This window comes from Medicago truncatula, chromosome 2 (genome assembly GCF_003473485.1).
Source record: "Medicago truncatula cultivar Jemalong A17 chromosome 2, MtrunA17r5.0-ANR, whole genome shotgun sequence".
Lineage (NCBI taxonomy): Eukaryota > Viridiplantae > Streptophyta > Magnoliopsida > Fabales > Fabaceae > Medicago > Medicago truncatula.
Genome location: NC_053043.1, coordinates 17,976,913 through 17,991,315, shown reverse-complemented (window position 1 = coordinate 17,991,315; position 14,403 = coordinate 17,976,913).

Genomic DNA, 14,403 nt, shown 5'->3' with positions numbered 1-14,403 from the left:
TTTTCAACAAGCAAGTACGCCGGCGCCGACAACAGTATCAACGGCGGTGACAGTTTTATATTGAAAATGTTGCAGTTGTGCTTTCGATGAAGGTAGATTCTATCAGAAGTATTAATCTTCACACCTACACAAGAATTACGGAATTCTATGATTCTTGTGGTGAACCACTTGAAATGTCATGCCTTTGATATGGAACAAGTTAGTTGTTCTACAGATTATGAAGTATGAACTGAGAGTGGACAAAGTTAAAGAGTTTAATAGACTTAATATTTGGAAGAAAATCAACCTTTTTTTTTCTTTCTCAAAATGAAAAAAACTACCACATTCATCATCAATGTTTTTCAGTATATTTTATTCTAAAAAAAGACCAACAAATTTGTTCTTTCATGAAATTCCAGATCTGAGTTTGTTATGTTCTTGGTGTGGTTGAGATGGGTCAGTGTTTTGATGTTGTTTATGCCGTCGGGGATTTGGCCGGTGAAGTAATTTTGGAGGAGATTGAGGCACCTGAGGTTGGTACAATTGTACAGCCACGTCGGCAATGGAAAATCTGGGTTAGTGTTCAAGTGACGTGGTGGTAGTGGTTGGAGGTTAATAAGGTTGAAGACAAACTAAAAAAATGTAGTGTGGATAGACCATGATAAAATCAGTGCTCCAATTTAATCTAATGGTAAACAATCAACTTTCCCATGATGGAAAATTCTTTCCCTCACCCACCCTAAATGCCACCTTCCACCATTATCAACATCAACATTTTCTGCATTTCCACCATTACAAGCATCAACATTTTCTACATTTCCACCATTACCAAATATAGTAACCAACCAGAACAAAAATCATCTTTCTATTTTATAAACCGAAAACACTAATAAGACTAATCTAAACAACAAAAAAAACTGAAAACCTGAAAACAAAATCATTAAAACTAAAAACGAAATCATCAAAACTAAAATCGAAAAAAAAAACGGCCAAAAAAATGGTGAAAACGAACGGGAGAAGAAGGTGAGATAGATGTAAGAATCACCTTAAGCAAAGACCATTTCGTTCTTCAAAAATCCATCGTTGATCGCTGGCGATGATGATGATTTTGGAGAGGAGAAGGCGATGAAGGTTTTAGCGGGAAGGAGAAAGGTCGGGGACTGTTTTGATGGGTATGACTGAAATATGAGGGTGGAAGGTAAGGATAAAACAAGGGTAAAAATGGAAAAAGCAGAAAAAATTGCAGTTGAAAAGTGAAAACTGAATTTTTTGCGTTTCCATCAATTTAGTCCTTGTACACGTGACTTCCTTTTTGACATGTGTACATGACAACACAACATACAGGGAGCCAGCTTAGCATCACTAACGGACCTTTTGGACGGAGGGACCATTTTGATGGACATGAGAGAAATTCAGGGACAAAATTGATATTTTGCAAAATTTAAGGACGATTTTAGCTGATGCTTGCAAATTCAGGGACGAAGTTGATGATTCAGTCTTCAAGATTACCTTCAAAGTAGGGAAACAACTTGTTCAAGATTACCATCAATATAAAAATAAAATATGAATGATATTTAATGTTTTTGTTTAAAGGCTTCTAACTTGAGAGAGATTCCAAAAAAAAAACTTGAGAGAGATAAAAATGTAATTTTGATACGCGGAATGAGTTCTACGATTAGGTTAGTATTAGTGACCTCATTTTATGTCGTGCCATGGTCTCACCGTTTTTTGAAATCGGAAACAATTCAAATTCATTTAATATTCATACAAGACTATATTCTAACTTTTATTGAGTCTTTCGCTAATACCAGTAGATCGATCTCCCAAAATATTTGTCCATTATTTTATATTCTAAAAACCTTCATCTTTGACCGAGATTTCTTTGAAGTCCAATTTTTTTTTTTCCTTTCTTCATGTCATGAGACTGTCCTTCTTCACTTAAGTTTGTAGTAGATAAGGTTTGGTAAGCGTTAACATTTTACCTTTACTTTAAAAAAAATCTAATATAAATTAGCTATTTTCACAACAACAAAAATTTGGTATTAAAAAAAACAAAAATTTAGTTAGTTACTTTGGTAATGACCTAAAAATAGCTAATTAAAAAAACTTGAGAGAGATAAAAAGCATGTTTTCATTGTTCAAATTTAGTTAGTCCTTAAACTCAAATTTTAATATAGCACAAGGGATTCTGAAAATCAAAATGTAACAAACAATCATGAAATTAAAATGCATGATATAGAAAACCCAGAAAATAAACTGCAATGAGCATAAACTTGAGTTCAAATATTATTCTGCATGATATAAGTCCTTTACATAAGTTTTGTCAAAGAAATAGTCTTTTTACTCTTTTAGATTAGTGAAATGCAAAAACTACACTTTTTATCTTATTTATTTTATCTCTGTCCCAGAAAAAAATTACATGTTTCGTTATCTTTTAGTCTATGAACAAAAATTACTACAAAAAGGTAAACTTTTTATTTTATTATAGTATAATAAAAAGGTTGAAGGCTCTTGATTATAGCTTAGTTGTCCCGTATTATTTTTTTTGTCCCGTATGATATGATATGTATGCATTCTTTAATGTGCATTATATAGTTTTTCCTATAAAGAAAATGTGCAAATATACTTTACCTTACCTGTACACTACATTTGTATGCATATGTTACGTGTACCAACAAGTCTCATTCTCTCATGAGAATATTTTAATGCATTATACGATTTGTCAATAGTGAAAGGAAAATTTATCAAGAGCACCCTTGGCTAGCTAGGGATGGCAGAGAGCTCCCATCTCTATATATAGATTTATGGGTAGCAAGTATTTATGAATATTCAATTCTCGTTGATATTTAGAATCTAAAATAAAAAGAAATAGTAATATAGTTTTTCATAAATAAATTAATCACATCGAGATGGATAAAGAGACATCGATATTCAAAAAGATATTCTTCACCTTATACATATACATTCAAGAAGGCACTCGGACCCTTTCATTAAGGTTACCCCAAACTCTAAAGATAAAATCATTAAAGTCATTGCTTTAAGCCCATTAACAAAAAACTAATATTTTTCTTTAAATTTTATAAACAAAAATGTCTCATATTCAGACAAAAAATACCTCATATAACAAAAAATTTGTTTCAGACCTCATTTACTTTTAAAGATTATTGAGTCTATCCAACCTGAGTTACTTTTATCCAATGTGAATATTTGATATCATTCTGCATGAGGGGGATGTTAAACACACCTTAATCTCCCTTGTTCTATTATTCTTCCTTAATTACTCATCCCCTTTTCTCTAGTTTGTAATTTCAATTTTCCATTTCATTTTAGTGTATAAGAGTTTTCCCCCTTTTTTTTGTTTCGGTTCATTAAGAGCTTTTTCGCAATCAATATATGAGAAATTTTAGTTTATAGTCAATCTGGTTCCTCTTTCTTTAGTAACCGGCAAGCAAATCATGCTTTAAAATTCCTCATTTTGTGCTGAGTTAAAAATAATGTTTATTTCTTTTGTTTTACTAAAGTAGTAAGGGAAAATTATTGATAACATATTGAGTATCGTTTGATCCGATTTTTATTTTTGTAAGTTGCTCGATTTCTAGAGAAATTAGTACGTCAGTATTTGACATTGAACTTAATCTTCATAACAATGAGATAGGAGATTTAATTATTAGAGTCATGTTAACCGGTGTTCCCGGGACACTAGTTAAACAACTAAAAATGAAAATGTTGTGAATTCGTTGAGAAAAACACACCAATAACAAACTTGATGCGTGGAGCAAATTAATACCAAGTAATCAAATTAAGCGGGTAGCAAATAATCCAAACAAATAAAACAGCAAGAGATAGAGGGAAGAAAGAGAAAGAACACAAGAATTTGTTTACCTAGTTCGGTCTAATGATGACCTAGTCTGGGGGAGAGAGCAGCTCTCTGATCCACTATAATGATGAGTTTCTTTACAAAGAGATATTGAGTTACAAGAATTAGTCTTCAAACCTAATTCTACCCAAGTCCCAGCCTCTTCCCGTGACCAAGAGACTCAATCCTAATAGTGATTTGTTCAAGGTGAATCAAAACAATCCCAACCCTAGTGTTGTTGCCAAGAGAAATTCTCTATAAACCATAGTTTGTATGTTGGCTTCTAAACCCTATTTTCTACACACCTTATCATCTGATACAAGGCTTATATTTATAGTGGAAAGTAAACCCTTAAAAAACTGAAACAAATCTAACTGAAAATACGTTTTATTTTTATCTTCAACACGACCATCATGGCACGAAAATTCCAGTAGCTGCCTCATGATCTTACTTCAACAATCGTGGCGCGATGCTTCTCCATCGTGGCACGATTCTCCAGATTTCTGATTTTAAGTTAACTCTGACAATTCTCCACCTTGACTTCAAATCAGTGATGATGTCAGTTTAACCATCAATCACTTTGCTGCTCTCTCCAATCCTTCATCTAAGCTTCGATGAAGTTAATCAAGTCCAAGCAATGCTTGAATCTCGATCTTGGTAATGATTTGGTGAACATGTCTGCTGGATTCTCTTCCGATGCCACTTTCTCCACCATGATCTCCTTTGTCTCAATCATGTCTCTTACGAAGTGCAAACGAATGTCAATGTGCTTTGTCCTTTCATGATATACCTGATGATTTGCCAAATGAATGACACTTTGGCTATCACAATGTATCTTCACACACCCTTGACTAATCCCCATTTCTCCAATCATACCTTTCAACCATATGGCTTCCTTGACCCCTTCAACAAGGGCTATGTACTCTGCTTGAGTTGTTGAAAGAGCTACAACTGATTGTTGATTTGCCTTCCAAGTTACCGCTGTACCGAACAATGTAAACACAAAACCTGACAAAGATTTTCTAGTGTCTATGTTACCTGCATAGTCCGCATCCACATATCCCTCCAAAGCATCCCTACCTGGTTCTGACCTGTATACCTTAGACCACCTTTCAAAGATCCATTCAAATATCTCAGAACCCACTTCAAAGCTTGCCAATGCACTTGACCCGGATTTGCCATAAACCGACTTATCACACTAATTGCGTAGGATAAGTCCGACCTACTACAAACCATACCATACATAATGCTTCCAACCCCACTTGCATAGGGAGTACCCTCCATCTTGCTTTTCTCTTCCTCGGATTGAGGACACTACTTTATAGATAGCTTTGTGTGGTGACCAAGAGGAGTGCTAACGACTTTAGAATCTTTCATTCTGAACCGCTCCACCACTTTCCTCAAGTACCCATGCTGAGATAAGAACAACTCACCTTTGTTCCGGTCCCTCATGATATCCATACCAAGTATCTTCTTTGCATTACTAAGATCCTTCATCTCAAATTCATCATTCAATCTTTCCTTGAGCTTCTGAATCTCTTGCCTGCCAGAACTTGCCATAAGAATATCATCTACATAAAGGAGAAGATAGAGAATGACTTTCTCATTCCTTCTCATCATGTAAACACAACTATCATAGTTGCTTCTCACAAAACCAGCCTTTACTAGGAACTCATCAAACCGACGATACCACTGCCTTGGACTTTGCTTCAACCCATACAAAGATTTCTTTAACAAACACACTTTTGTATTGTCTTCTACGAAACCTTATGGTTGTTGCATATAGATAGTTTCTTCCAACTCTCCATGTAGAAATGCGGTCTTCACATCCATCTGTTCTAACTCAAGATCATACATGTTAACAATCGCCATAAGTACCCTTATAGAACAATGTTTTACCACCGGTGAAAAGATTTCATTGTAGTCAATCCCTTCCACCTGAGTAAAACCCTTTGCTACAAGTCTTGCCTTATACCTTGGTGCTTCGACCCCTGGTATACCTTCTTTCTTCTTAAACACCCACCTGCTTCCCACTACCCTTTGATTCTTAGGTAATGTAACAAGTTTCCAAGTCTGGTTCTTCTCCAATGAAATCATTTCCTCATTCATTGCCTTCAGCCAGTCCTTGTTTTCATTGCTTTCTAATGCTTCCCTGAAGTTCTTTGGTTCTGAGTCTTGCAATTCTTCAGCTGCATTCAAAGCATAACAAATAAGGTTAGCATAACCGTATCTCTCAGGTGGATTAATTTGTCTCCTCGTCCTATCTCTTGCTAGCTGATAGTCAGGATTAATTATCTCTTGGCCTTCACCCTCATCAGGTACTGGAGTCTGATCCTTCTCTTCCCTTTCATCAATGGTAGGCTCCACCTCAAACTGAATTTTCTCTATCCCCGTTTCCGAGCTTGTATCCAGGTCTTTGCACTTCATCCCCATACGGGTCTCATCAAAAGTAACATCCCTGCTTATAATAAATTTTGATTCTCTAGGTTCCATCTTCCACAGTCTGTAACCTTTCACACCTTCAGGATAACCCATGAAAATACACTTCACATATCTAGCATCAAGTTTGTCTTGTCTGACATGGGCAAATGCTAAAGCTCCGAAGACTTTCAAGTTAGAGTAGTCTACCGGTCTCCCACTCCAAACCTCCATAGGTGTCTTGAGACCTATCCCTGTGGATGGACATATGTTAATCAAATATGCTGTAGTACTAACAGCTTCTCCCCGGAAACTCTTGGACAATCCAGCTCCCAACAGCATACACCTCACACGCTCCAACAAAGTCCTATTCATTCTTTCTGCAAGGCCATTCTGTTGAGGTGTGTATGCCACGGTTCTATGCCTCTTTATACCTTTCTTCCTGCAAAACTCATTAAACTGCTCTGAAACAAACTCCAGGCCATTGTCAGTTCTCAACACTTTCAGTTTAGTCCCAATCTGATTTTCTACAAGTGTATTCCATTCTTTGAATTTTTCAAAGGCATCACTTTTCTTCTTCAGAATGTAAACCCATACTCTTCTAGAATAATCATCAATGATAGACATGAAATATGAACCTCCCCCATGAGTATTAACTGATGCTGGACCCCAAAGATCCGAATGAACATACTCAAATGGCTTAATAGATTTATGCACCCCCACTCCAAACTTCACCTTGTGTTGTTCAATTTTTCATTCCCTAGCAACCCTTGTTTAGCTAGCTCAACCAAACCCCTCTCACTGACATGACCCAACCTCAAATGCCACAGTTTAGTTACGTCCAGAGTGTCTCCACTAGCAACCGATGCATGAGCTATTACGGTGGAACCTTCTAAAATATATAAACCATGTATTTTAGACCCTTTAGCTATAACCAATGCACCATGAGAAATTCTCATCACACCACGTTCAATTCTAGTGCAATAGCCTAGACCATCAAACATGCTTATGGATATTAAATTTCTCCTAAGTTCAGGAATATACCTTACATCCTTCAAAAGGAAATCACGATCATTAAACATTTTGAGAGGGATAGTACCAATACCTTGAATTTTACAAGCCTTATTATTGCCAAGGCGAACTACTCCACCTTCTTCCAACTCTAACGTTTCAAAGTACTCCTTTCTCGGACAGATGTGATAAGAGCACCCAGAGTCCAAGACCCAACCCTTTTCAGGTTCCCAACTTGTCACAGTTAATGCTCCAACACTCTCATAACCTTCCTCATTACTTGCAATCTGAACGGATGGATTTCCACCTCCATTGCCCTTTCTTTCCGGACAATCATTCTTGAAGTGACCTGGATTGTGACAAATAAAACATTTGTACTGTGTTTTATTGCCATCACCCTTCGATCTAGACTTTGACCTGGAATTCTTGCCTTTCCCTTTTCCTCTGTTTTGACTTCTCCCCCTTGAGACATTCAAGCCTTCTCCACTATCATCAACCTTCAACTCTTTGAACTTGGTCAACTCTTTGGTTCTCAAAGCCGCTTGAACTTCCTCCAAAGTGATAGTGCCCTCTTTGCCATAAAGCATAGTGGCCGTCATAATATTCCTATGGACCTAAAAGACCTCCAAAAGGGCTTCTTTGACCCTCAAAAAGGGCTTAGCGCCCTTGAAGAGAGCCCAAAAGCCCAAGGCGCAGAAGCCGCCTTTCTAAACCTCTAGAACCTTCTAGAAACCGCCCAAAAGGCCTAAATACCCCTATTACTTGGAGACTAAGCAACCAAAACCCAAGCCTATAGAAGGCTATAAATACCACCCTTGAGAACACTCTCAGGTATCCAATATTCAGTCTAAACCCTAATAGACGATTCTTAACCCTAGAATCCTTATTGTACTTTTTCTGCAAGTACAGTTGGCGCCGTCTGTGGGAACCTCGGTAAAACTAACCTAGGCCGCACCTCACCTCTGAATCGCAACCCTAAACCGCGATTTAGAAACACCTTTTCCTTTTCATCACTGCGAGGTCTGATCGACCCGATGGCGAGGTCGTAGAGGCGATGAAAGATCTCTTTAGCCTGTGAGTTATCAATCCATCTCGCCGATGGGTTGCTGTTTCTTCCTCCTTTCAAAATTCCACATCGTAAGACTACTGTTGTACCATCGGTAAGTCCGATTGTGTTGTTGTTTGTTCTGCTGAAACCACAACGCTCAAAGAAGCTTCGATCAAAGCAGGTCCCAGGTTATATTTTTTACTCACGATATCTAGTATCTATTTATGTTGCTTCTGCGTAACGATATCTAGTATCTATTTATGCTGCTTCTGCATACCACACGGTTTCTATATATATAAATTAAAAATAAGACTTCTGGTGATATATAACAAAAGGTAATGGTAGTTTTTGATATAGTTTCCAAGCACTTTTCTCATGGACATATTTTTTGAAGTCGTATTTGATGGCATAGTTGTTTTATCCTGTTGTAAGTTCCATTATCAAATATTGACCTATATGTGCCTTTGATTTAGTTTCCAAATTAAAACCACTCATGAGATCTTTAATTTTTGCTATTTGTGTTACTATCTACTGTTCCATTGCGCTACCATATGTTTTTAAACCTTTCTGCTATTCATTAATGAAATTTCCACCACATGTTGTTAATCTACTTTATATTCATTAATTTAACTAATAATATTGGAAAGATTTATAACGTTATATCACCTTGTTAGTAACTTATTCATCATAATATGCACACTCCTGAATGTATAGTTTTAATATTGCTGCTTCTTGGTTATAATAAAGCTTGCCTATAGTGAACCTATAGTGAGCTTATTCAGTTACTATTTACACACGCTATTAGTTTTCTTCTAGAAATCATCATAATTTATGGAACTTGAAATATCAACATAATACTGGAGATTCTCAGTTATTTATTTAACTATTTATGATGTGTATTTGATTTGGCCGGTTTCGATATATTGCACAAAGCGCCCCTGGAAAAGACAAAAATGCAGTGAGCGTGGAACCGGTAAAACTGACCCGGGCCACACTTCAATCCAGCCTTGTTTGATGCTGTCGTCCCTGACCTCCGGGCATCCGTCTCATCATCGAAGCCGCTAAGAATCACACCGCCATGAACCCGACCGACGCCGTCTTGAAAGGACATCAACAAACCGTAAAGCAGCGTTATACCAGGTTATGTGCATAAGGATCATAATATATATTCAATTGGCGAATTAATTTAGTTATTGTTATTACTTCCTTTGTTGTGGAAGCTGCGATCGAAATATGCTTTTAATTAGGCGAACAGATACCCCTCTTGGTTCGTTAGGAAATAGCTATGTAAAATAGACTAATATAGGCTATACCACGAAGAAAGGTTAGAATAAAGAAAGCATGGGTATAGGATGCTATTGATAGACAAGTTAAAGGGCGAAAAAGTTTGGAGGTGGAATCAAGATGACAAGCCAAGACGACTGATAGCATCGATATGCTGATTTTAAGGTGTTAATGTATCAACTCATTTTGGCTGCTACAGAAACTAAAAGAGCATGGTATGATCGACTTCACTGTAAGTTTTAATCTTTCATATTTTTGAAATCATCCATAAGGAATCAGGTACATATTTTAAAACTGCACAAAAGTCATGAACTTTTAAGATTGTGTTGAGTTGCCTAGAAACATAGTATGGTGTAATTGAAAGTATAATCTTGTCCTTTTTTATGAGAATACTATGATTATCTTTAAATGATGTACTAAGAGAAATTATAGGAAGGCAGATCATGATCAGTAAATCCAAATTGCTAGAAAATCCATGTCAGATTCATTCTACACATGCTAATGTACCAAGTTTCTAGTATTGATAAAGCTTGATCTCTACTTTTATAAATATCTTGTTAGTTAAGGAAATATGTTTGTTTCACCATCCTACTAACTAATAGTCAAATATATAAGGTAGAATTAGCCTACTGAAACTTGACTTCTCGACAAGCATATAGTAATTCCATTTATTAGTTAAGAACTTATTTAACCTACTAGCTACCAACAAGATCCTGATGTGTTATTTCTTCCCATAGGAGCATATGCTAGTATCATAGCTAGCTGTCTATATTATTAATCAAATTTCCTGTCTTGCGATTCGAGTGGTATCATATAAATATAATATGTGGATAATCAGTTTTGCATAAAAAAATGGACAATTAAATATGATTAAAACTCTCAGTTTTCTTTTATTTATTTACTTTGGAAGTTCGGAGGTATTGTTATATTTTAGATAAATCAAGGTTGGGATACTAACAAGCCCGCCAAGGGCTAGATGAATGAAAGCAGAGAACTCGCCAATCAACACGCCATAATTAAACGAGCATGGAAGCAACAGTCCCGCCATTGAAAACATACAGATGAAACGCGAAATTATATTCTAAAATAACTTTTTCGACCTTTGAGATTTGTTTTGCAGGTTTTTAAAAAGAAGAAGTATCGAGTGACCGCCCAAACTGGGTCAACCTTTTTAAGGCTCTGACTCGGCGGCCCGATAAAGGAGAAGTATCGACAGACCGCCCAAACTGGGTCAACCTTTTTAAGGCTCTGACTCGACGGCCCTGACTCGGCGGCCCGATAAAGGAGAAGTATCGACTGACCGCCCAAACTGGGTCAACCTTTTTAAGGCTCTGACTCGGCGGCTCGATAAAGGAGAAGTATTGACAGACCGCCCAAACTGGGTCAACCTTTTTAAGGCTCTGACTCGGCGGCCCGATAAATAAAAAGAAGAACAAGGAAAAAGGGAAAGGAACGAACAAGTTACCTGAGTATGCAACCAAACAAGTCAGAGGCGGAAAGGGAGTTTTTTCTCTTCGTGAGGAAACGGAAGCGACGAAATGAAATGAGAAGGGAAGAGTTTTCCGCCTCTTTTTAAGGGAAAAAGGTAGCTCTCTCGAAAAACGTGCCGATTCAGCGGATCGTTGACACGTGGGACAGATCGAACGAAAAGGTAACACGCCATCAGAACAGCAAAAGTCGGAAGATGTGGACCGTTGGATGAAGGGGACATCATAAATAGAACCATCCCGCCCAAACGTATTAAAGCGTCCAGACCGCATAAAGAATTAAAAGCACCACGCCTTGTACCAAGACTTGTGCTTGGGGGCTGTGGACCGTCATTATATTCCTAAGAGTTTAGGGACCCACAGGAAGGACTTAAACACCCTCTGTAGGGACCTAAGAGGTTCTTCAGAAAGTCTGTGAAGATTGGGCGCGTTATCCTATAAGACGTCGCCACGCTACAGACTTCAAAAACCCGCCTAAATCTATTATTTAGCTCTAAAGCACCACGCCTTGTACCAAGACTTGTGCTTGGGGGCTGTGGACCGTCATAATATTCCTATGGACCTAAAAGACCTCCAAAAGGGCTTCTTAGACCCTCAAAAAGGGCTTAGCGCCCTTGAAGAGAGCCCAAAAGCCCAAGGCGCAGAAGCCGCCTTTCTAAACCTCTAGAACCTTCTAGAAACCGCCCAAAAGGCCTAAATACCCCTATTACTTGGAGACTAAGCAACCAAAACCCAAGCCCATAGAAGGCTATAAATACCACCCTTGAGAACACTCTTAGGTATCCAATATTCAGTCTAAACCCTAATAGACGATTCTTAACCCTAGAATCCTTATTGTACTTTTTCTGCAAGTACACATAGTATCCTTGAAATTCTCAAAGGACCTAGGTAAAGCACACAGTAGGTGTAAGGCTTTATCCTCGTCTTCCAGATTAACATCTATGTTCGCCAAATCATCAATAATCTTATTGAACTCCGTCAGTTGCTCCATTATAGGTTTTGACTCCACCATTCGGTAAAAGTAGAGTTGTTGTTTCAGACATTGTCTATGTGCCAAAAATTTGGTCATGTATAATGAATCAAGTTTATTCCACATAGACACAGTAGTAGGCTCCCTTGATACTTCTCTCAACACCTTATCCCCAAGACACAGAATGATAGCGTTGACCGCTTTATCATTCATCTCCGTCTTCTCAGCAGGTGTCAGATGTGCAGACATCTGTGCTTCTCCCTTCAGTGCTTCAACACACTTTTGTTGAATTAAAATTGCCCTCATCTTCACCTTCCACAACCCGAAGTCGTTACTACCGGTGAACTTTTCAATATCCCACTTCGAACCCATGATACCTGGTTATTGATCTGACCTTTGCCCCACGGTGGGCGCCAATTGTTGTGAATTCGTTGAGAAAAATACACCAATAACAAACTTGATGCGTGGAGCAAATTAATACCAAGTAATCAAATTAAGCGGGTAGCAAATAATTCAAACAAATAAAACAGCAAGAGATAGAGAGAAGAAAGAGAAAGAACACAAGAATTTGTTTACCCAGTTCGGTCTAATGATGACTTAGTCTGGGGGAGAGAGCAGCTCTCCGATCCACTATAATGATGAGTTTCTTTACAAAGAGATATTGAGTTACAAGAATCAGTCTTCAAACCTAATTCTACCCAAGTCCCAGCCTCTTCCCGTGACCAAGAGACTCAATCCTAATAGTGCTTTGTTCAAGGTGAATCAAAACAATCCCAACCCTAGTGTTGTTGCCAAGAGAAATTCTCTATAAACCCTAGTTTGTATGTTGGCTTCTAAACCCTGTTTTCTACACACCTTATCATCTGATACAAGGCTTATATTTATAGTGGAAAGTAAACCCTTAAAAAACTGAAACAAATCTAACTGAATATACGTTTTATTTTTATCTTCAACGCGACCATCGTGGCACGAAAATTCCAGTAGCTGCCTCAGGATCTTGTTTCAACAATCGTGGCACGATTCTTCAGATTTCTGATTTTAAGTTAACTCTCACGAAAAAGAAAAAAAATAAAGTCAATATTAAAAGCAATACTTTTTCAAGTTACAAAAAGTAAAATAGACAGTTTTCAAAAAAACATTTCCTTTAATAATTTCTTAACTAATGCCCGAAGCAATGGTTAACCTTTCTCTAATTATTATGAAAGCCAAAATGAAAACCTACCGTATAGATATATATCATTTTCTTTCTCAAAGTCTCGTCATGTAGTTATTCTTAGCCTCACGAAATTAAAGTATCGTGTCTCCTATGTGTTATTGAATATTGAATGAGCAAATGAATTAGTTGCATTGCATCGAAAGTGACCATGTAGTTAGACTTGGATTCAAAGACATCGAGAACAACACAAAATTATCCAAGATAACACAGTTTAATGTAAAGCTATTATTTTAAATTGCAGGATTATTTTATTTTCTAATTTTCCAATTCTTTGATATAGTTTCTACGAAGGATGCTCGTGTAGTTCCTCCTATTTTAAAATTGGAGTAGAGACATATATGACTAGCCTTCAAAATTGTGATGAAGATATCACATATGGTGGTTTGAGGGTAAGGAGATTGAAGGAATTTAATATTGTTCTTTTAAGTAAATGGTGTTGGAGGCGTCTAGTGGATAGGGATGGTCTGTGGTTTAAGGTCCTCTCTTCCCGCTATGGTGAGGAAAGAGGGCGCCTTAAAGAGGGAGGTAGGAGGGGATCGTCGTGGGCAAGAGATTGTGAAAATCTAAGAGGGAGTATGTGTTGAGAGTGGGAGTTGGTTTGAAACGAACATTTCAAAGGTTGTAGGTAATGGTTTAAACACATTTTTTGGGACAGATTGATGGGTAGGTTCAGTTTCATTGAGGGAGAGGTTTAGGAGGCTTGTATGATTTGTCCATTTATCAGGGCTTAACGGTGGGAGAGATGCATGCTTTAGGATGGGGGGACGTAGGGGAGGCGTGGGGTGGAGACATCGGTTGTTGACGTGGGAGGAGGAGTTACTGGGGAAGGTGAAACATTTACTCTCTAATGTGTCCTTACAGGTTTCTAGTCTGGATAGTTGGTTATGGCGACCGAACATAAGTGATGGCTATTCAGTTCGTGGTGTGTATCAAATGCTCATGCGGCAGGAGATGCATGACCATGATGTCGTTTCAGATGCGGTGTGGCATAAAAATGTCCCGTTAAAGATCTCTATTTGTGCTTGGTGGCTCTTTCGCAATAGATGGTCTATGAAGGACAACTTACAACATCGCGGTGTTATTCCCCTTGAAGCTCAATTGTGTGTTTCAGGTTGTGGCCAAAATGAAAAACAT